The following is a 23304-nucleotide window of genomic DNA, read 5'->3' as shown; positions in this document are numbered from 1 at the left end:
CACTGGAAGGATCACAGACAGACACACACACACACACACACACACACACTGAAGGGAACACAGACAGACACACACACACACACACACACACACACACACAGAGAAAGGACCACACACACACTGAAAGGATCACACACACACACACACACACACACACACCACTGAAAGGATCACAGACAGACACACACACACACACACACACACTGAAAGGATCACAGACACACACACACACACAGAAAGGATCACACACACACACACACACAGAAAGGATCACACACACACACACACACAGAAAGGATCACACACACACACAGAAAGGATCACAGACACACACACACACACACACTGAAAGGATCACAGACACACACACACACACACACACACACACACACACACACACACACACTGAAAGGATCACAGACAGACACACACACACACACACACACACACACACACACACACACACACACACACACACACACACACACACTGAAAGGATCACAGACAGACACACACACACACACACACACTGAAAGGATCACAGACACACACACACACACACAGAAAGGATCACAGACACACACACACACACACACACACACACACACACACACACACACACACACACACAGAAAGGATCACACACACACACACACACACACACACACACTGAAAGGATCACACACACACACACACACACACACACTGAAAGGATCACACACACACACACACACACACACACACAGAAAGGATCACACACATACACACACACACACTGAAAGGACCACACACCCACATGACATTATTTCCTTCTCTCTATACCAAGATAGAAGATCGTTTTAGTCTGGCCTGTCAGACCATTATTACCTTGGTACAGAGAGAGTGGGATGACATCAATTAAAGGCACCGTGACAGTTGTCTCGTCTTATTGGCCTTAATAAGGGCCGTCCCACCAAAACAGATCTGTCAGCTCCAGCCAGTCAAAACCAAGGAGAAGAGAACCGGGAGGACGGGGAACCATACACAATCTTTTTCACATGACTTGTTCATGGTTATCCATTTAAAATCAGCTAGTCTATGTCTATCATTCAGAAAAGGTTGTCCCACCTGAGGGTTAACAATAGGTACCTACCTTAGCCTCGTTCCACCATGCTGATCACCCAAGATCACATTCTACTTCTCTAACCTCCTCCTCTCCGAAGTGTGGAACAGAAAAATACCCACCCTATTTAGGACCATTTAGTAAACACGAGTGCTATGACGGAACCCCTATGGACTCCAGTAGTCAGGTTGCAACATACCAGTAACATTTTTTATTATATTTAACCTTTATTTAACTAGGCAAGTCAGTTAAGAACAAATTGTTATTTACAATGATGGCCTACCAAAAAGGACGTCCTGCAGGGACGGGGGCAGGGATTAAAAACAATAAATAATAATATAAATATAGGACAAAACACACATCACGACGAGAGAGACAACATTACACTACATAAAGAGTGACCTAAGACAACAACATAGCATGGTAGCAACACAACATGACAACAACGTGTTAGCAACACAACAACAACATGGTAGCAACACAACATGACAACAACATGGTAGCAACACAACATGACAACAACATGGTAGCAACACAACATGACAACAACGTGTTAGCAACACAACAACAACATGGTAGCAACACAACATGACAACAACATGGTAGCAACACAACATGACAACAACATGGTAGCAACACAACATGACAACAACGTGTTAGCAACACAACAACAACATGGTAGCAACACAACAACAACGTGTTAGCAACACAACAACAACATGGTAGCAACACAACATGACAACAACATGGTAGCAACACAACATGACAACAACATAGCATGGTAGCAACACAACATGACAACAACGTGTTAGCAACACAACAACAACATGGTAGCAACACAACATGACAACAACATGGTAGCAACACAACATGACAACAACATGGTAGCAACACAACATGACAACAACATGGTAGCAACACAACATGACAACAACATAGCATGGTAGCAACACAACATGACAACAACGTGTTAGCAACACAACAACAACATGGTAGCAACACAACATGACAACAACGTGTTAGCAACACAACAACAACATGGTAGCAACACAACATGACAACAACATGGTAGCAACACAACATGACAACAACATAGCATGGTAGCAGCACAACATGACAACAACGTGTTAGCAACACAACATGGTAGCAACACAACATGACAACAACATGGTAGCAACACAACATGACGACAACATAGCATGGTAGCAACACAACATGACAACAACGTGTTAGCAACATAACAACAACATGGTAGCAACACAACATGACAACAACATGGTAGCAACACAACATGACAACAACATGGTAGCAACACAACATGACAACAACGTGTTAGCAACACAACAACAACATGGTAGCAACACAACAACAACGTGTTAGCAACACAACAACAACATGGTAGCAACACAACATGACAACAACATGGTAGCAACACAACATGACAACAACATAGCATGGTAGCAACACAACATGACAACAACGTGTTAGCAACACAACAACAACATGGTAGCAACACAACATGACAACAACATGGTAGCAACACAACATGACAACAACATGGTAGCAACACAACATGACAACAACATAGCATGGTAGCAACACAACATGACAACAACGTGTTAGCAACACAACAACAACATGGTAGCAACACAACATGACAACAACGTGTTAGCAACACAACAACAACATGGTAGCAACACAACATGACAACAACATGGTAGCAACACAACATGACGACAACATAGCATGGTAGCAACACAACATGACAACAACGTGTTAGCAACATAACAACAACATGGTAGCAACACAACATGACAACAACATGGTAGCAACACAACATGACAACAACATGGTAGCAACACAACATGACAACAACGTGTTAGCAACACAACAACAACATGGTAGCAACACAACAACAACGTGTTAGCAACACAACAACAACATGGTAGCAACACAACATGACAACAACATGGTAGCAACACAACATGACAACAACATAGCATGGTAGCAACACAACATGACAACAACGTGTTAGCAACACAACAACAACATGGTAGCAACACAACATGACAACAACATGGTAGCAACACAACATGACAACAACATGGTAGCAACACAACATGACAACAACATAGCATGGTAGCAACACAACATGACAACAACGTGTTAGCAACACAACAACAACATGGTAGCAACACAACATGACAACAACATGGTAGCAACACAACATGACAACAACATAGCATGGTAGCAACACAACATGACAACAACGTGTTAGCAACACAACAACAACATGGTAGCAACACAACATGACAACAACATGGTAGCAACACAACATGACAACAACATAGCATGGTAGCAACACAACATGACAACAACGTGTTAGCAACATAACAACAACATGGTAGCAACACAACATGACAACAACATGGTAGCAACACAACATGACAACAACATGGTAGCAACACAACATGACAACAACATGTTAGCAACACAACATGGCAGCAGCACAAAACATGGTACAAACATTATTGGGCACAGACAACAGCACAAAGGGCAGGAAGGTAGAGACAACAATATATTACGTGAAGCAGCCACAACTGTCACTAAGAGTGTCCATGATTGAGTCTTTGAATGAAGAGATGGAGATAAAACTGTCCAGTTTGAGTGTTTGTTGCAGCTCGTTCCAGTCGCTAGCTGCAGCGAACTGAAAAGACGAGCGACCCAGGGATGTGTGTGCTTTGGGGACCTTTAACAGATTGTGACTGGCAGAACGGGTGTTGTATGTGGAGGATGAGGGCTGCAGTAGATATCTCAGATAGGGGGGACACAGGAGACAACCACCCACAAACAAACAGTGTGAAAACACCTACCTTAATATGGCTCTCAATCAGAGGAAATGAAAACCACCTGCCTCTAATTGAGAGCCATATCAGGTCACCCTATTACCAACATAGAAACACATAACATAGACTACCCACCCAAACTCACGCCCTGACCGTCAAACACATACAAAATACCAGAAAACCGGTCAGGAACGTGACATAACCCCCCCCTCAAGGTGCGTACTCCGAACGCACCACCAAAAGTCTAGGGGAGGGTCTGGGTGGGCGTCTGACCACGGTGGTGGCTCAGGCTCTGGGCGAGGTCCCCACCCCACCATAGTCAATCCCAGCTTCCGTATTCCCCTCTGAATGACCACCCTCCTATCCCACCCACTTAATTTAAAGGGTACCGTCGATATAAGGGGCAGCACCAGGATAAGGTAGCTCAGGACAGAGAGGTAGGTCAGGATAGAGAGGTAGGTCAGGATAGAGAGGTAGGTCAGGATAGAGAGGTAGCTCAGGATAGAGAGGTAGCTCAGGATAGAGGGGCAACTCCGGACTGAAAGGCAGCTCCGGACAGAGAGACAGCTCTGGACTGAGGGGCAGTTCTGGATTACTGGCAGCTCCAGGCTGGCTAACGGCTCTGGACGCTCATGGCTGGCTGACGGCTCTGGACGCTCATGGCTAGCTGACGGCTCTGGACGCTCATGGCTAGCTGACGGCTCTGGACGCTCATGGCTAGCTGACGGCTCTGGACGCTCATGGCTAGCTGACGGCTCTGGACGCTCATGGCTAGCTGACGGCTCTGGACGCTCATGGCTCGCTGACGGATCTGGACGCTCATGGCTCGCTGACGGATCTGGACGCTCATGGCTCGCTGACGGCTCTGGACGCTCATGGCTCGCTGACGGCTCTGGACGCTCATGGATCACTGACGGCTCTGGCAGATCCTGTCTGGTTGGCGGCTCTGGCAGATCCTGTCTGGTTGGCGGCTCTGGCAGATCCTGTCTGGTTGGCAGCTCTGGCAGATCCTGTCTGGTTGGCGGCTCTGGCAGATCCTGTCTGGTTGGCGGCTCTGGCAGATCCTGTCTGGTTGGCGGCTCTGGCAGATCCTGTCTGGTTGGCGGCTCTGGCAGATCCTGTCTGGTTGGCGGCTCTGGCAGATCCTGACTGACGAATGGCTCTAGCGGCTCCTGACTGACTACCGGCTCTGACGGCTCGGGACAGACGGGCGGCTCTAATGGCTCGGGACAGACGGATGGCTCAGACGGCACTGGGCAGACGGATGGCTCAGATGGCGCTGGGGAGACGGATGGCTCAGATGGCGCTGGGGAGACGGATGGCTCAGATGGCGCTGGGGAGACGGATGGCTCAGATGGCACTGGGCAGACGGATGGCTCTGGCCGGATGAGGCGCACTGTAGGCCTGGTGCGTGGTGCCGGAACTGGAGGCACCGGGCTAAGGACACGCACCTTCAGGCTAGTGCGGGGAGCAGGGACAGGGCACACTGACCTCTCGAAGCGCACTATAGGCCTGGTGCGTGGTACCGGCACTGGTGGTACCGGGCTAAGGGCACGCACCTCAGGGCGAGTGCGGGGAGAAGGAACAGTGCGTACAGGGCTCTGGAGACGCACAGGTGGCTTAGTGCGTGGTGCCGGAACTGGAGGCACTGGGCTGGAGACACGCACCATAGGGAGAGTGCGTGGAGGAGGAACAGGGCTCGGAAAACGCACTGGAAGCCTAGTGCGTGGTGTAGGCACTGGTGGTACTAGGCTGGGGCAGGAAGGTGGCGCCGGAAATACCGGACCGTGCAGGCGTACTGGCTCCCTTGAGCACTGAGCCTGCCCAACCTTACCTGGTTGTATGCTCCCCGTCGCCTGACCAGTGTGGGGAGGTGGAATAACCCGCACCGGGGTATGTAGGCGAACCGGGGACACCATGCTTAAGGCTGGTGCCATGTAAGCCGGCCCGAGGAGACGTACTGGTGGCCAGATATGTAGGGCCGGCTTCATGACATCCGGCTCAATACTCAATCTAGCCCTACCAGTGCGGGGAGGTGGAATAACCCGCACCGGGCTATGAACACGTACAGGAGACACCGTGCGCTCTACTGCGTAACACGGTGTCTGCCCGTACTCCCGCTCTCCACGGTTAGCCTGAGAAGTGGGCGCAGGTCTCCTACCTGCCCTTGGTTCCTCTCTCCGGTTGCCTCTGCTCTCCTCACTGCCTCCAGCTGTTCCCATGGGAGGCGATCCCTTCCAGCCAGGATCTCCTCCCATGTGTAGCAACCCTTGCAGTCCAAAACATCCTCCCATGTCCATTCCTCCTTCGTGCGCTGTCTCTCTCTCCCGTTACACCGCTGCTTGATCGTTTGTTGGTGGGTGGTTCTGTAACGGCTTTCCTCTTCCTCTTCATCAGAAGAGGAGGAGCATGGATTGAACCAAGACGCAGCGTTGTGATAAGACATGATATTTAATAAACAAAACAGAAAACACGACGAACACTTGAATAATTACAAAACAATAAACGACGTAGACAGACCTGGACGACGAACTTACATGAAACACGAAGAACGCACGAACAGGAAAAATGACTACATAAAACGAACGAACAAACAAAACCGAAACAGTCCCGTGTGGCGTAACATACACAGACACTGACACAGGAGACAACCACCCACAAACAAACAGTGTGAAAACACCTACCTTAATATGGCTCTCAATCAGAGGAAATGAAAACCACCTGCCTCTAATTGAGAGCCATATCAGGTCACCCTATTACCAACATAGAAACACATAACATAGACTACCCACCCAAACTCACGCCCTGACCGTCAAACACATACAAAATACCAGAAAAACGGTCAGGAACGTGACACTAAGAGGGTTTTATGAATAAGCATCAACCAGTGGGTCTTGTGACAGGTATACAGAGATGACCAGTTTACAGAGGAGTATAGAGTGCAGAGATGTGTCCTATAAGGAGCACTGGTATGTAACATACCAGTAACATACCAGTAACTTTGAGACACTACTGGGACAACAAGATAATATTCCTAAAACTACAATACTACACATATACTACTGAATACATTTGACCAGATAACATTACTGCACATATAGCTTTCAAAGGAGTATCAGCCCTAATATTGAATATGACACCCATTTTAACTTGTCATATTTTTGTATACTTTTTGCCAAGGGGAGAGAAACTGCTGCCCTGTAGAACATTCAAGAAGTCAAGGCTTTCCCTGATGTTCCCTGTACAACGTTACGTGTTCAAATGCATTGATTCAACTTCTGAAATCAAAGCTGTATTGGGTTCCAGATCAATCAAACACCCAGTATCTTCCCCCATTTGTCCAAATATGATTATTTCTGAAAAATGAAAAGGCCCTCTTTATACTCGACAGGCTGGAAGACTGACAAGTAAGATCTGCAGAACTCTAGCATGAACGCACAACAGAGAGAGAGAGAGAGAGAGAGAGAGAGAGAGAGAGAGAGAGAGAGAGAGAGAGAGAGAGAGAGAGAGAGAGAGAGAGAGAGAGTGACAGGAGAACGCCCACACACCCAAAACAAAGACGCAGATATAGCTAGAAAAAAGGAGTGTGTGAGAGAGATAGAGGGAACAGGTGTGATGAGGGAGAAGGAGAGGGTGAGGAGGGAGAAGGAGAGGGTGAGGAGGGAGGAGGAGAGGGTGAGGAGGGAGAGGGTGAGGAGGGGAGAGGGTGAGGAGGGAGAAGGAGAGGGTGAGGAGGGAAGAGGGAAGAGGAGAGGGTGAGGAGGGAGAAGGAGAGGGTGAGAAGGGGAGGGTGAGGAGGGAGAAGTAAAGGGGGAGGAGGGAGGAGGAGAGGGTGAGGAGGGAGGAGGAGAGGGTGAGGAGGGAGAGGGTGAGAAGGGGAGGGTGAGGAAGAAGGAGGAGAGGGTGAGGAGGGAGAAGGAGAGGGTGAGGAGGGAGAAGGAGAGGGTGAGGAGGGAGGAGGAGAGGGTGAGGAGGGAGGAGGAGAGGGTGAGGAGGGAGGAGGAGAGGGTGAGGAGGGAGGAGGAGAGGGTGAGGAGGGAGGAGGAGAGGGTGAGGAGGGAGAAGGAGAGGGTGAGGAGGGAGGAGGAGAGGGTGAGGAGGGGAGAGGTTGAGGAGGGAGAAGGAGAGGGTGAGGAGGGAGGAGGAGAGGGTGAGGAGGGAGAAGGAGAGGGTAAGGAGGGAGAAGGAGGGTGAGGAGGGAGGAGGAGAGGGTGAGGAGGGAGAAGTAAAGGGGGAGGAGGGAGGAGGAGAGGGTGAAGAGGGAGAAGGAGAGGGTGAGAAGGGGAGGGTGAGGAAGGAGGAGGAGAGGGTGAGGAGGGAAGAGGAGAGGGTGAGGAGGGAAGAGGAGAGGGTGAGGAGGGAGAAGGAGAGGGTGAGGATTGAGGAGATGAAAAACACAGAAAAGGATTTGAGCAGGGAGAAAGAAGGACTTTGTCATCTGCAGAAATCTGTTCTTCTAATCAAATACACCCACCTTCTGCAGAAAACTGAGGAATGACAACCTGCTCTTCTAATCAAATACAACCACCTTCCAATCAAACATAACTCTGGATACCTTGAGTTAGGCAGCACATCTCTCACTAGACGAAGGAATAAGGAATACTAAATATTTTACAGCAGTAGTAAATGGCAAAGGCACATACCAACACACACACACACACACACACACACACACACACACACACACACACACACACACACACACACACACACACACACACACACACACACACACACACACACACACACACACACACACACACACACACACACAACCTCTACTTGCTTTGTAAAAAGATGACATGTTCAAAAAGAAAGGAGAAAAACAGAAAACATTTGAGGCAGTGAATGAATGTTCCTCATTCTGCAGCAAACAAACCAAGACTAAGGCCTCTCCCCCAGTGGTAAGGCCCTGGAGGCCTCCTCTATGGCTGCAGGGCCAGACAGGGGTTGTGAGGACAGTCCTGGGCCCCAGGGGAGGGAAACAGGCCTGGGTACGGCTGGACCAGGGCCACCCCACTCCCTCTGGACCGTCGAACAGCACCATAGGAGGGACAGATTGAGCCAGGCACGCTGGGCAAACATCCCAGTGCTTGCTGGTGACGCAACTCTGCACCAGATGACCACAGAAAGACTGGCAGCGAGTTCTACGACAATGTGTCTAAAGTAACAGAGCAGACGACACACAATGGTATACAGAGACTTGGAGACAACAAGTGCCAATGACTCAATGTCCATGAGGCAGACATTGAAGTAACGCTGCACAAAATGGCCATATAATCAAAGGGATAATGCCATCCCCCGTCCCCCTCCTTGCTAAAATAAAAAAACATACAGTACCAGTCCAAAGTTTGGACATCGACTCATTCAAGGTTTTTGCTTTATTTTTTACTTTAGTAGAATAATAAGTCCAAACGCATTAAGGAAAGAAATTCCACAAATTAACTTTTAACAAGGCTCACCTGTGAATTGAAATGCATTCCAGGTGACTACCTCATGAAAATGGTTGAGAGAATGCCAAGAGTGTGCAAAGCTGTCAGGCAAAGTGTGGCTACTTTGAAGAATCTCAAATATAAAATATATTTTGATTTGTTTAAGACTTTTTTGGTTACTACATGATTCCATATGTGTTATTTCATAGTTGTGATGTCTTCACTATTATTCTATAATGTAGAAAATAGTAAAAATAAGCATACTAAAATCAGCAACCAATAAACATGTTTTTATATAGAACTGTCCTGTATAGCCTACCTGATACTGTATGACGTGAGCTGTCTTCACGCTCTCTCCATCGCACTGCACACAATTTAAACTTAGTCTAGAATGATGCCTGCCAAGATAAGGGACTTTGATACTGCAACCACACAACTCAAATGCCGGTTTACAAGTACGAACAAGATCGCTAAATGTTTTTTTTGTTTGAGCCCTCAAGAACTGTTGTCCGCTAAAGATAATCAGTTTGCATCTGCCAATTTATTGGCTGTTCAGTATCCAGACGACCTGTTCCCTGAGCTTCCTGTCCAGTATCCAGACGACCTGTTCCCTGAGCTTCCTGTCCAGTATCCAGACGACCTGTTCCCTGAGCTTCCTGTCCAGTATCCAGACGACCTGTTCCCTGAGCTTCCTGTCCAGTATCCAGACGACCTGTTCCCTGAGCTTCCTGTCCAGTATCCAGAGGACCTGTTCCCTGAGCTTCCTGTCCAGTATCCAGACGACCTGTTTCCTGAGCTTCCTGTACAGTTAATCTCTTTCCGTAGCCTTGAACACAGCATTTGTTCACTGATATCCCTTTACCTTCAATCAGTTCAATTATTTATTTTTCGAGGCCTGAGGTACTATGATCAGTCAGATTCTTGAAGCCCAATAAATAAATATACTGAAAAAATATACAAACGCAACATGTAAAGTGTTGGTCCCATGTTGAGCTGAAATAAAAGATAGCTGAAAATGTCCATACTCACAAAAAGCTTTTTTCTCAACAAAAAAAATCCACAGATTTTTTTTCCACAGAAAATACATCTACCTGACAGGTGTGGCATATCAATAAACTTATTCAACAGCATGATCATTACACAAGTGCACCTTGTGCTGGGGACAATAAAATGTGCAGTTTTGACACGCAACACAATGCCACAGATGTCTAAAGTTGAGGGAGAGTGCAATTGGCATGCTGACACCAGGAATTTTCACCAGAGGTGTTGCCAGAATATTGAATGTTCATTTCTCTACCATAAGCTGCATCCAATGTTATTTTAGAGAATTTGGCAGTATGTCCAGCTGGCCTCACAACCACAGACTACGTGTAACCACGCCAGTGAAGGACCTCCACATCTGGCTTCTTCACCTGGGGAATCGTCTGAGACCAGCCACCCGGACAGCTGATGAAACTGTGGGTTTGCGCAACCGAAACATTATTCCCAAACTGTCAGAAACCGTCTCAGGGAAGCTCATCTGCGTGTTCGTCGTCCTCACCAGGGTCTTCACCTGACTGCAGTTTGGCGTCGTAACCGACTTCAGCGGGCAAATACTCACCTTCGATGGCCACTGGACAAGTGTGCTCTTCACGGATGAATTCCGGTTTCAGATGTACAGGGCAGATGGCAGGCAGCGTGTATGATGTCGTGTGGGTGAGCGGTTTGTTGATGTCAACGTTGTGAACAGAGTGCCCCATGGTGGCGGTGGGGTTATGGTATGGGCAGGCATAAGCTACGGACAATGAACACAATTGCATTTTATCAATGGTAATTTGAATGCACAGAGATACTGTGACGACATCCTGAAGCCCATTACCGTTCCATTCATCTGCCGCCATCACCTCATGTTTTAGCATTATAGTGCATGGCCCCATGTTGCAAGGATCTGTACACAATTCCTGGAAGCTGAAAATGTCCTACTTTTTCCATGGCCTGTGTAACAGTATAAATTTAGTCCGTCCCCTCGCCCCGACCCGGGCGCGAACCAGGGACCCTCTGCACACATCAACAACAGTCACCCACGAAGCATCGTTACCCATCGCTCCACAAAAGCCGCGGCCCTTGCAGAGCAAGGGGAACCACTACTTCAAGGTCTCAAAGCGAGTGACGTAACCGATTGAAGCGCTATTAGCGCACGCCACCGCTAACTAGCTAGCCGTTTCACATAGGTTACACTTGCATACTCACCAGATATGTCACCCATACAGCATGTTTGGGATGCTCTGTATTGACATGTACAACAACGTGTTCCCGTTCCCGCCAATATCCAACATCTTCACACAGTCAGTGAAGAGGAGTGGGACAACATTCCACAGGCCGCAATCAAACAGCCTAATCAAACTGCATGAGGCCAATGGTGGACACACCAGATACTGACTGGTTTTCTGATCCACACTCCTACCTTTTATTTACCAACAGATGCTTATCTCTATTCCCAGTCGAGAGAAATCCATAGATTAGTACGTAATGAATGTATTTCAATAGACTGATTTCCTTCTATGAACTCTTTCTGTTCAGTGTACTTAGCTTCCTAGTACATACGGAAATTAAAAAGGTTTCCGAATGACTTTTTGGAGGGTTAGTGTCAAAATGATTTATAAATGATATAAAATGAATAGCCCGACCCCAACTGTGTGGGGCCATCCGGTGTGCCAGTGCCTACAACGTACTGTATATAAAAGAGGTCTGTAGTCAGGGATGGAATTCAAAGATTTCAGGTATTTGCCGGGCTAGTAGACCACAGGGTACAAAGCTGTGCCCTGTGCGAAATGTAAAAAATAAAAAAATATTTTAAAAAAAATAATCACTAGCAGACTGGCTAGTTTGGCACATTTTTTTTTACTAGCCCAATCTGAAAAATACTAGTCTTTGCTGCTATGCTTGCAGATGTGCATAATATGCTGCGACTCTAATCAAACAGTTTTTAATAATTCCAAATAATTAAAACAACTTTTTCAACTTTGTTTTGTGTGAAGTTGCGGTTGAATGCAGCGTTGCTGTGTGGTGCACACCTTTCCCAAAATCCCCAGCTTCTCCAAAACCCCTGTAATCCTGTAACCCTGTAACCCTGTAACCCTGTAACCCTGTAACCCTGTAATCCTGTAACCCTGTAACCCTGTAACCCTGTAATCCTGTAACCCTGTAATCCTATAACCCTGTAACCCTGTAACCCTGTAATCCTGTAACCCTGTAATCCAAAACCCCTGTAATCATGTAACCCTGTAACCCTGTAACCCTGTAATCCTGTAACCCTGTAACCCTGTAATCCTGTAACCCTGTAATCCCATAACCCCGTAACCCTGTAACCCTGTAATCCCGTAACCCCGTAACCCCGTAACCCCGTAACCCCGTAACCCCGTAACCCTGTAATCCTGTAATCCTGTAACCCTGGAACCCTGGAACCCTGGAACCCTGTAACCCTGTAACCCTGTAATCCTGTAATCCTGTAATCCTGTAATCCTATAACCCTGTAACCCTGTAATCCTGTAATCCTATAACCCTGTAACCCTGTAATCCAAAACCCCTGTAATCCTGTAACCCTGAAATCCTGTAACCCTGTAATCCTGTAACCCTGTAACCCTGTAATCCTGTAACCCTGTAACCCTGTAATCCCATAACCCCGTAACCCCGTAACCCTGTAATCCCGTAACCCCGTAACCCTGTAATCCCGTAACCCTGTAACCCTGTAATCCTGTAATCCTGTAACCCTGTAATCCTGTAACCCTGGAACCCTGTAACCCTGTAACCCTGTAACCCTGTAACCCTGTAATCCTGTAACCCTGTAATCCTGTAACCCTGTAACCCTGTAATCCTGTAAACCCGGGATTTTTGGACAACCTGGGAATTTACTGGAATTTTGCAACCCAAGACACACGACACATCTTGTCCGGTTCAGCCATTTGCTACTATCCACAGTACTTTAAAAGTCAGAGATGATAGAATCCTAACAGACTTCCTCTCGTCTTTGTCCTGCCAAAGTGCAGAGCATGCTAGCTGGGCCAATGACTGCCTGCTCAGTCATCTGTGGTGCCATGCTGCCAGCTGAGACCCAACCAAACAGCCCTTCTGCAGCCAGCTCAGCGCTACATCAACACGGGCACTGAGACAGACACACACACGCACGGGCACACACATGGGCATGCAAGTGCACACAAAAACACAGACATAAACAAACACACCCACAAGCACACACACACACACAATTAAAAGCATGCAGACACATACAGTTGAACTCAGAAATTTACATACACTTAGATTGGAGTCATTAAAACTCGTTTTTCAACCACTCCACAAATTTCTTGTTAGCAAACTATAGTTTTGGCAAGTCGGTTAGTACATCTACTTTGTGCATGACACAAGTAATTCTTCCAACAATTGTTTACAGACAGATTATTTCACTTATAACTTACTGTATCACAATTCCAGTGGGTCAGAAGTTTACATACACTAAGTTACACTAAGCAGCCGTCATACCGCTCAGGAAGGAGACACGTTCTGTCTCCTAGAGATGAACGTACTTTGGTGAGAAAAGTGCAAATCAATCCCAGAACAACAGCAAAGGACCTTCTGAAGATGCTGGAGGAAACAGGTACAAAAGTGTCTATATCCACAGTAAAACGAGTCCTATATCGACATAAACTGAAAGGCCGCTCAGCAAGGAAGAAGCCACTGCTCCAAAACCGCCATAAAAAAGCCAGACTACGGTTTGCAACTGCACATGGGGACAAAGATCGTACTTTTTGGAGGTCTGAAGAAACAAAAATAGAACTGTTTGGCCATAATGACCATCGTTATGTTTGGAGGAAAAAGGGGGATCCTTGCAAGCCGAAGAACACCATCCCAACCGTGAAGCACGGAGGTGGCAGCATCATGTTGTGGGGGTGCTTTGCTGCAGGAGGGACTGGTGGACTTCACAAAATAGATGGCATCATGAGGCAGGAAAATTATGCGGATATATTGAAGCAACATCTCAAGACATCAATCAGAAAGTTAAAGCTTGGCCGCAAATGGGTCTTCCAAATGGACAATGACCCCAAGAATACTTCTAAAGTTGTGTCAAAATGGCTTAAGGACAACAAAGTCAAGTTATTGGAGTGGCCATCACAACGCCCTGACCTCAATCCTATTGAACATTTGTGGGAAGAACTGAAAAAGCTTGTGTGAGCAAGGAGGCCTACAAACCTGACTCAGTTACACAAGCTCTGTCAGGAGGAATGGGCCAAAATTCACCCAACTTATTGTGGGAAGCTTGTGGAAGGCTACCCGAAATGTTTGACCCAAGTTAAACAATTTAAAGGCAATGGTACCAAATACTAATTGAGTGTATGTAAACTTCTGACCCACTGGGAATGTGATGAAAGAAATAAAAGCTGAAATATATCATTCTCTCTACTATAATTCTGACATTTCACATTCTTAAAATAAAGTGGTGATCCTAACTGACCTAAGATTGGGAATTTCTACTAGGATTAAATGTGAAGAATTGTGAAAAACTGAGTTTAAATGTATTTGGCTAAGGTGTATGTAAACTTCCGACTTCAACTGTATGACAACCATAAACATACACTCAACGCTACAAGCACAACTAACTCAAGCACAATACACAGTACTATACACACAGACATAGACAATCATTGTGGTGTTAATATAGAACATGAAGTACGACTGTACTACTGTCAAATGCATCATTTCCATTGAATAAGCCATTTACACTTTGATTACCTCACAAACACTAATTGAAATGGGGCCCCTGAACCAGACCGATCACTAGAAATAGACCCTGAGCACCTTGCAGGGACCACACACCAAGAGCAGAGCAGCCCCTGACCTATTCAGAGATCTGCTCTCCTTTAGAAGAGCCAATATCATTCATATAAACAAAACAGGTCCTATAATGGAGCCTTGCTGAACCCCTTTTATAATGTTCAAGTGAAGATCATGAGTTGTTCCAATCTGACCCAAAACGCTACTGATCTGTGGGACACGGTGTGGTCATAATGACAACACTGATCTGAGGGACACGGTGTGGTCATAATGACAACACTGATCTGTGGGACACGGTGTGGTCAAAATGACAACACTGATCTGAGGGACACGGTGTGGTCATAATGACAACACTGATCTGAGGGACACGGTGTCGTCACAATGACAACACTGATCTGAGGGACACGGTGTGGTCATAATGACAACACTGATCTGTGGGACACGGTGTGGTCAAAATGACAACACTGATCTGTGGGACTCGGTGTGGTCATAATGACAACACTGATCTGAGGGACACGGTGTGGTCATAATGACAACACTGATCTGTGGGACACGGTGTGGTCAAAATGACAACACTGATCTGAGGGACACGGTGTGGTCATAATGACAACACTGATCTGAGGGACACGGTGTGGTCATAATGACAACACTGATCTGAGGGACACGGTGTGGTCATAATGACAACACTGATCTGAGGGACACGGTGTGGTCATAATGACAACACTGATCTGTGGGACACGGTGTGGTCAAAATGACAACACTGATCTGAGGGACACGGTATGGTCATAATGACAACACTGATCTGAGGGACACGGTGTGGTCAAAATGACAACACTGATCTGTGGGACACGGTGTGGTCATAATGACAACAATGTACCATTTTAATAGTGTCACCTCGGTGACATTCTGGTTTTCACACCATCACACCATCTCTCCACTGGGGACAGGAAAACTGAGAATAGCCAGAGAGATGGAGTTAGGGTGTGGAAACAGAGAGAAAGAGGAATAAAGAGAAAGAGAGAGAAACACAGAGAGAGAGCAGAGCGAGAGTGAGAGAGAGATTGAGAGAGAGTGAGAGAGCGAGAGAGAGCGAGAGAGAGAGAGAGAGAGAGAGAGAGAGAGAGAGAGATTGAGAGAGAGTGAGAGAGCGAGAGAGCGAGAGAGCGAGAGAGAGAGGCAGAATGAGAGAGATTGAGAGAGAGTGAGAGAGCGAGAGAGAGAGAGGCAGAGCGAGAGATATTGAGAGTGAGCGAGAGAGAGAGAGATTGAGAGAGATTGAGAGAGAGAGAGAGAGAGAGAGAGAGAGAGAGAGAGAGAGATTGAGAGAGTGAGAGAGAGAGTGAGAGAGAGAGAGAGAGAGAGAGAGAGAGAGGCAGAGCGAGAGAGATTGAGAGAGTGAGAGATTGAGAGTGAGAGAGAGATTATGAGCGAGAGATTATGAGCGAGAGAGAGAGATAATGAGCGAGAGAGAGAGAGAGAGAGAGAGAGAGAGAGAGAGAGAGAGAGAGAGAGAGAGAGAGAGAGAGAGAGAGAGAGAGAGAGAGAGAGATATGAGGTCAGCCAGTTTAAGCCGGTGTCCAAGGCTACAAGACCCCCTTTGTCCACATTTTCTCCAAAGTTAGGTGAAAGGGACACTAGGTCTTGTATCAAGCATCTCAGACAGTGGAGGCTCCTCAGAGGAGGAAGGGGAGGACCATCCTGCTCAGTAAAATGTAAAAAAATAAAAATAGTGAAACACAAAAAACGATACTGAATATATTCATATGTCACCAAATAATGAATTAAAACACACTGTTTTGCAATGAAGGTCTACAGTAGCCTCAACAGCACTCTGTAGGGTAGCACCATGGTGTAGCTGGAGGACAGCTAGTTTCTGTCCTCCTCTGGGTGACTTCAATACAAAACCTAGGAGGCTCGTAGACCTCATTCCCTTCCATAGACCTACATAATTATGACCACTTCCGGAGGATGACCTCCAACCAATCAAAGCTTTTGCAATATGAACTGACATGTTGTCCAGCCAATCACAGGATTAGAGAATGAACCAAGTGTGTTATATTGGGGGTTGTGCCGCAGAGCATTATGGGGGGGGGGGGTTCTATGTTGAAGAACCACTTTCATTCTCTGGGGTACACAGAAAAGGTGCGAATTAAGACCGAGGGTCGACCTCTGACCTCTGCCTGAGATCAGTTTCATGAAGGGTGAAAAGGTGAGGGCGTTCAATACCACCTGGTATCAAAAGTATAGCTGGTTAACAGGGAGCCTTTCATCAAGCCACCTGTATTGCTGGCCTTGCCTGCTTTTTGGAAAGTCTTGGGCGAAAGGGGGGTACAGTGACCTGAAGACCATCGATCGCTCAGCTAAACGGCATATAAATGCCCACATCAGATTCAAGCTTCTGGGAAAAAAGTCTCATCGATCATGACGCAGGTCTGCGTATTCAAACTGAACAACACATCGATCATGAAGCAGGTCTGCGTATTCAAACTGAACAACACATCGATCATGAAGCAGGTCTGCGTATTCAAACTGAACAACACATCGATCATGATGCAGGTCTGGGTATTCAAACTGAACAACACATCGATCATGAAGCAGGTCTGCGTATTCAAACTGAACAACACATCGATCATGAAGCAGGTCTGCGTATTCAAACTGAACAACACATCGATCATGAAGCAGGTCTGCGTATTCAAACTGAACAACACATCGATCATGAAGCAGGTCTGCGTATTCAAACTGAACAACACATCGATCATGACGCAGGTCTGCGTATTCAAACTGAGCAACACATCGATCATGAAGCAGGTCTGCGTATTCAAACTGAACAACACATCGATCATGAAGCAGGTCTGCGTATTCAAACTGAACAACACATCGATCATGAAGCAGGTCTGCGTATTCAAACTGAACAACACATCGATCATAAAGCAGGTCTGCGTATTCAAACTGAACAACACATCGATCATGAAGCAGGTCTGCGTATTCAAACTGAACAACACATCGATCATGAAGCAGGTCTGGGTATTCAAACTGAACAACACATCGATCATGAAGCAGGTCTGCGTATTCAAACCGAACATCACATCGATCATGAGGCAGGTCTGCGTATTCAAACTGCGCGACACAACCAGAAAATTAGAAGAAACAAGCGTTCTCAAGCGGCTTGTCAACACCACCGTGTTTTTAAGGCCTGAAAGAATTGTCTTTTAGAGGACGAGAGGGAAAGTTCTGCTAACAAGTGCCACTACAAGGAGCTTCCAGTGGTAATTTATCATTACGATGATTTAATTGCGGAACATACTGGAACTTTCTACTGTCTCTTTTGAGATGTCGAAATCAATTCCGATTTGATTTGATAGTTTCCATGGCATCATCCAGTTAGATTGAAGAGAGAGGAACATTGCGCTCAAGTAGGCTTTCCACTTTCCTTTTTGCACTTTCGGTGCAAGAGGCATCACTGCAGTACCTGGTTTGAATCCAGGCTGCATCACATCCGAACCATGATTGGGAGTCCCATAGGGCGGCGCACAATTGGCCCAGCGTCGCGGGTAGGCCGTCATTGTAAATAAGAATTTGTTCTTAACTGACTTGCCTGGTTAAATAAAGGTTTAATAAATAAATAAATTCCTCCGGTATTTATTTAGGAAAGGTGATAACACATAATCACTCCGGACAGATACAAGCAGAAACTCATGACATAAATATTGCAGCAGCGTAGGCCACACCTAAACATTAGAGGTCTGACATGCTGTATGGGATGAAAACAAGACAATATGCGCGCTGTCCATCTGGTCAGGGAAAAGTAATTGGTAACATTATCTATTTATAGTCCATTTGCGTGTCAGGAGAAAAAATGTGAATGTGATCAAATTGGGTTTATATTGAAAATTGGTCTGGCTAGGCTGCCGATACGTTTTCAATCCAAAACGATGAACTGGAATTCATCTATCAACATAATAGTGATGACAGATGTGAGTACATGTTTTATAAGGCCTACAGTTGCATAGTGCTGCATGACGCAAACATGCATAAAGCAAGCTCAGCCCTGTGAATTCTATCGTCTATCAGTTGTTGTCTCTGTGTCTGGGTAGAGGAAACCCCCCTCCTAATCTAGTCTAAATATAATTCATATAAACAAGTACAAGGCTGTTGCAGTTTGACAGGGTCTTCACCCCCCCCCCCCCCCCCCCCCCCAGGGACGGGAGTTTCTTCAGTTTTTTAAAACCATGTGACCTGATTAGTTAAAGCTGCTCCCATCATAGCCCATTACAACCTTTTTACAGCTGATTCATCACTGTCAGACTTTACAGGGTTCAGAGTTTTCCTGGTTAGGTGGGGGTAAAAATTGCCCCACCACTCTGGGAACTATGGTGCCACCACTCTGGGACCTATGGTGCCACCATTCTGGGACCTATGGTGCCACCAGTCTGGGACCTATGGTGCCACCAGTCTGGGACCTATGGTGCCACCAGTCTGAGACCTATGGTGCCACCAGTCTGAGACCTATGGTGCCACCAGTCTGGGACCTATGGTGCCACCAGTCTGGGACCTATGGTGCCACCAGTCTGGGACCTATGGTGCCACCAGTCTGGGACCTATGGTGCCACCGCTCTGGGACCTATGGTGCCACCAGTCTGGGACCTATGGCGCCACCAGTCTGGGACCTATGGCGCCACCAGTCTGGGACCTATGGCGCCACCAGTCTGGGACCTATGGCGCCACCAGTCTGGGACCTATGGCGCCACCAGTCTGGGACCTATGGCGCCACCAGTCTGGGACCTATGGCGCCACCAGTCTGGGACCTATGGTGCCACCAGTCTGGGACCTATGGTGCCACCGCTCTGGGACCTATGGTGCCACCGCTCTGGGACCTATGGTGCCACCGCTCTGGGACCTATGGTGCCACCGCTCTGGGACCTATGGTGCCACCGCTCTGGGACCTATGGTGCCACCGCTCTAGGACCTATGGTGCCACCGCTCTAGGACCTATGGTGCCACCACTCTGGGACCTATGGTGCCACCACTCTGGGACCTATGGTGCCACCAGTCTGGGACCAATGGTGCCACCGCTCTGGGACCTATGGTGCCACCGCTCTAGGACCTATGGTGCCACCGCTCTGGGACCTATGGTGCCACCAGTCTGGGACCTATGGTGCCACCATTCTGGGACCTCTGGTGCCACCAGTCTGGGACCTATGGTGCCACCAGTCTGGGACCTATGGTGCCACCGCTCTGGTACCTATGGTGCCACCGCTCTGGGACCTATGGTGCCACCAGTCTGCTTGCAGTTGTCAGTTATCATCAGGTATGTGGATGATCAGGGCTTTACTCAGGAACGTTTCTTGGGATAATTTGATGTGTCAAGTGGGCGAGATGTGCAGTCTATGTTTGACGTTGTGAATTTTGAGATGTCTGAGTTTAACTTAATGAAAAAACGTGCTGTTCAAACCTACGATGGTGCAGCTGTAATGTAATGCATCTGCTGTTTGTATTTACAGCCAAGTCCCCTCCTGTTCCCTGATTATGAGGTGATGACAGCTCCATTACCATCGTCAACTTTCTCCTGACATGAACTGAAGCCACGTCTCATGTGCCCGCTCATCCACTGGCACATTGAAGGTTTCCCCTCCAAGCACTGTGAGTATCTGACATGGTGCAGGTGTCTTGTTTTTCTAAGCCCATAACCAACGTGTGTGAGGTGGATACTTTTGTTTCAAAGTAGATGTGTTTAAGACGACCAAGAAACACTCTTGGTATGACCCTGATTTAGCCCACTGCAGTAAAAGGTTAATACATACGGGTGCAGCGGTAGTCTCGAGGGTACAGAGGCACTGCCAGGACAGTAACTGGAAGGTTCGAATCTCACAGTTGGTGGGGGAGGCGGGATCTGACTGGAGTGAGGCGCCAATCAGAAGGCTGCTGGCATCAATATATTCGGTGCTACCTACTTCTAGTGTGCGCTTGAGAACGGCATTTAACCCTTGACCTTGCTTCAGGGGTTGTTTGTTGTGACGGGTGGGGCTGGGTACTGTGACAGCAAAATAAACCATTTCCCTTTCTCTGTATAATGGGGAAATAAAGATTCATTGTATTGTGCCACATGGGCTTAAAGGGCGACTGCACTTAAAAAAACATTTGCATGAAAAACTAGTCAGTGCACTACAGTCTCTGGAATCAGGAAAGGCTGCGTGCTCAGGACTGATTTCTTTACGACTATAACATGTCTACAACTGCATAATTTTCAAGCGGGTCAAACTATCGTAAATAAAGAACAAGCTATACGCTGTTTATCAGTGCCCAAAATCACTAGCTAGCTAAATTTCAACTGTGTGTTTTTTTAAATATGAAGCTAGGAAGTAGCATCTAGCAGGCCCATTGATACGCTGGGCCTTAGTCAGCATATCAAGTCCTCCAGCGTGCGGAGATGTTCGTGTTTCACTGCTGTTAACTTTCTCACTATCTATTACCAGGAAGTGTCTGTCAGTGAATCGTGTTACTAAACGCAGGGCGGCACAAGAGGCTGATGGGTTCTGGAATATTGACAAATTGCAGTTGGGATACAAATGCGCTCTGATCACCTCAATTCTCATTTTGCTCCCAAAAAAGTGTATGGCTTGAGTGATTGACACTATTAAACACATCAGCAAGTGGTCACTCCATAAAGGGCCTAGGGGCCAAGTGATCACTCCATAAAGGGCCTAGGGGCCAAGTGGGTACTCCATAAAGGGCCTAGGGGCCAAGTGGTCACTCCATAAAGGGCCTAGGGGCCAAGTGGTCACTCCATAAAGGGCCTAGGGGCCAAGTGGTCACTCCATAAAGGGCCTAGGGGCCAAGTGGTCACTCCATAAAGGGCCTAGGGGCCAAGTGGTCACTCCATAAAGGGCCTAGGGGCCAAGTGGTCACTCCATAAAGGGCCTAGGGGCCAAGTGGTCACTCCATAAAGGGCCTAGGGGCCAAGTGGTCACTCCATAAAGGGCCTAGGGGCCAAGTGGTCACTCCATAAAGGGCCTAGGGGCCAAGTGGTCACTCCATAAAGGGCCTAGGGGCCAAGTGGTCACTCCATAAAGGGCCTAGGGGCCAGGGGTTATTTCAACATAACATTGGTAACTGTTGTCTTATGTGAACAAGTCTGAGGCGCTGCGTACTGGCCAGGTCTGTCTCACTGTCTAGAAGGTTCTGACTGCTATGATTGGACAGAGAGCAACCAGCTGACAGAGGGCGACCAGCTGATAGAGAGTGACCAGCTGATAGAGGGCGACCAGCTGATAGAGGGCGACCAGCTGATAGAGGGCGACCAGCTGATAGAGGGCGACCAGCTGATAGAGAGTGACCAGCTGATAGAGGGCGACCAGCTGATAGAGAGCGACCAGCTGATAGAGGGCGACCAGCTGATAGAGGGCGACCAGCTGATAGAGGGCGACCAGCTAATAGAGGGCGACCAGCTGATAGAGGGCGACCAGCTAATAGAGGGCGACCAGCTGATAGAGGGCGACCAGCTGATAGAGGGCGACCAGCTGATAGAGGGCGACCAGCTGATAGAGGGCGACCAGCTGATAGAGAGGGACCAGCTGATAGAGAGCGACCAGCTGATAGAGAGCGACCAGCTGATAGAGGGCGACCAGCTGATAGAGGGCGACCAGCTGATAGAGGGTGACCAGCTAATAGAGGGCGACCAGCTGATAGAGGGCTACCAGCTGATAGAGGGCGACCAGCTGATAGAGGGTGACCAGCTAATAGAGGGCGACCAGCTGATAGAGGGCTACCAGCTGATAGAGGGCGACCAGCTGATAGAGGGCGACCAGCTGATAGAGGGCGACCAGCTGATAGAGGGCGACCAGCTGATAGAGGGCGACCAGCTGATAGAGGGCGACCAGCTGATAGAGGGTGACCAGCTGATAGAGGGCGACCAGCTGATAGAGGGCGACCAGCTGATAGAGGGCGACCAGCTGATAGAGGGCGACCAGCTGATAGAGGGCGACCAGCTGATAGAGGGCGACCAGCTGATAGAGGGCGACCAGCTGATAGAGGGCGACCAGCTGATAGAGGGCGACCAGCTGATAGAGAGGGACCAGCTGATAGAGAGCGACCAGCTGATAGAGGGCGACCAGCTGATAGA

This window comes from Salvelinus fontinalis, chromosome 4 (genome assembly GCF_029448725.1).
Source record: "Salvelinus fontinalis isolate EN_2023a chromosome 4, ASM2944872v1, whole genome shotgun sequence".
In the NCBI taxonomy this organism is placed as follows: Eukaryota; Metazoa; Chordata; class Actinopteri; order Salmoniformes; family Salmonidae; genus Salvelinus; species Salvelinus fontinalis.
The sequence above is the reverse complement of the archived record's forward strand: the minus strand, read 5'-3'. Positions refer to the sequence as shown.